This window comes from Sinocyclocheilus anshuiensis, unplaced genomic scaffold (assembly GCF_001515605.1).
Source record: "Sinocyclocheilus anshuiensis isolate Anshui unplaced genomic scaffold, SAMN03320099.WGS_v1.1 scaffold388, whole genome shotgun sequence".
Lineage (NCBI taxonomy): Eukaryota > Metazoa > Chordata > Actinopteri > Cypriniformes > Cyprinidae > Sinocyclocheilus > Sinocyclocheilus anshuiensis.
In genome coordinates, this window is record NW_015555714.1 from 109,837 (window position 1) to 111,624 (window position 1,788).

The following is a 1,788-nucleotide window of genomic DNA, read 5'->3' on the forward strand; positions in this document are numbered from 1 at the left end:
TAAGACAGCTGATAAGACAGCTGACTCCACTGTGATGTGACCCTCTCTCTCTCTCTCTCTCTCTCTCTCTCTCTCTCTCTCTCTCTCTCTCTCTCTCTCTCTCTCTCTCTCTCTCTCTCTCTCTCTCTCTCTCTCTCTCTCTCTCTCTCTCTCTCTCTCTCTCTCTCTCTCTCTCTCTCTCTCTCTCTCTCTCTCTCTCTCTCTCTCTCTCTCTCTCTCTCTCTCTCTCTCTCTCTCTCTCTCTCTCTCTCTCTCTCTCTCTCTCTCTCTCTCTCTCTCTCTCTCTCTCTCTCTCTCTCTCTCTCTCTCTCTCTCTCTCTCTCTCTCTCTCTCTCTCTCTCTCTCTCTCTCTCTCTCTCTCTCTCTCTCTCTCTCTCTCTCTCTCTCTCTCTCTCTCTCTCTCTCTCTCTCTCTCTCTCTCTCTCTCTCTCTCTCTCTCTCTCTCTCTCTCTCTCTCTCTCTCTCTCTCTCTCTCTCTCTCTCTCTCTCTCTCTCTCTCTCTCTCTCTCTCTCTCTCTCTCTCTCTCTCTCTCTCTCTCTCTCTCTCTCTCTCTCTCTCTCTCTCTCTCTCTCTCTCTCTCTCTCCCTCTCCCTCTCACTCTCTCTCTCTCTCTCTCTCTCTCTCTAGAAACACACAGCGTCTCCCTGACATGGCTGCTTCAACACTAACTGCGGTTACTGAAACCACGCCTTCTTTCTTTGCGTGTACATTTGGGCCGCATTATGCTAATATTGCCACATAGTGAGGTAGATATGTGGGGGCATGTTAGAACAAGCTGTTTTAGGGGGGCATGGCAGAGTCTTAACTTTGATCAAGAATATCTCTTTGGTTTTGAGACTTTAGTCTTTGCAACTTCAGTGATCTTATCTATGCACAATCAGCTTGTAACACTCCAAAGAGAAAGGAAAACTTGAAATCGCATCATATGACCCCTTTAATCGTTTTATCCTTTCACATGTACTTTGTAGACGGTCCCTAGCTGGCCTAAGCGCTACTGCGCCGCTGCTATAGACTTTATGCCTTTCAACATACAGAGGACGATTAAGTGTTCAGTTCTATGTTCTAATGCTTTTCAGATAAGCCATTTTTTAATACAATTATACTCATCCTCTAAGAATTTATTGACGTTTTTCGCCGCTGAATATCTGTCTAATATCCAACGTCAAACGTCGAACCAACTTTATATCGGCTGTTAGCAGGAGATGCATCATCATCATAGTGCTACTAACCAGCAACAACTGTCACGTGAAAACAATACCGATGAAGCCAATAACTGCATGAACTGTTCAGCTTGACATCAGTACATATTAGTCAAATTAATAAACAATTAAGGTTTGTATAATACACAGTCAGCTTGTGGTGACAGCAGACAAACTGAAATTTAGGCAGCCTGCTAACCACTTAGCATCATATATAAATATTGTTTATCTTACGCTTTATGCAGCTTCAGGAGCGCTTCTTCTTCATCATCACCATTATCACCATCATCCCAAAAGACAGGCTGATAAATAATCGATGGCAGCCGTCATTATTTGCTTGGATATACGCACGTTATGTAGTTGCTGCTATGTGCTGTTCTGATGAGTGTTCATTGTGTGTGGGTGTGATTGTAGCGACCTCTGGAGCTTCCAGGGAGCATTACAAGAACACTGTAGCCTGCTATATAGCGCAAATTACATGTATTTAAGTGTCAGTTTCTATGTTGACCATTTGAATTTTATACTGGAATAATAAATACTGGAAAATATAATGCGATATATTGAATAATACAATAATATTCAATGTAT

At 42.8% G+C, this 1,788-nt stretch overlaps 1 protein-coding gene across 1 annotated transcript in view; it reads right to left on the reverse strand.

The window, feature by feature from the left end:
- Positions 1-1,606, reverse strand: part of LOC107672159 (differentially expressed in FDCP 8 homolog) — an 87,007-nt gene extending 85,401 nt beyond the window's left edge. The window contains exon 1 of the mRNA XM_016465256.1: positions 1,435-1,606. The gene's annotated coding sequence lies outside the window, so the exon portion shown is untranslated. The remainder of the gene's footprint in view (positions 1-1,434) is intronic.
- Between the last annotated feature and the right edge of the window lie 182 nt (positions 1,607-1,788).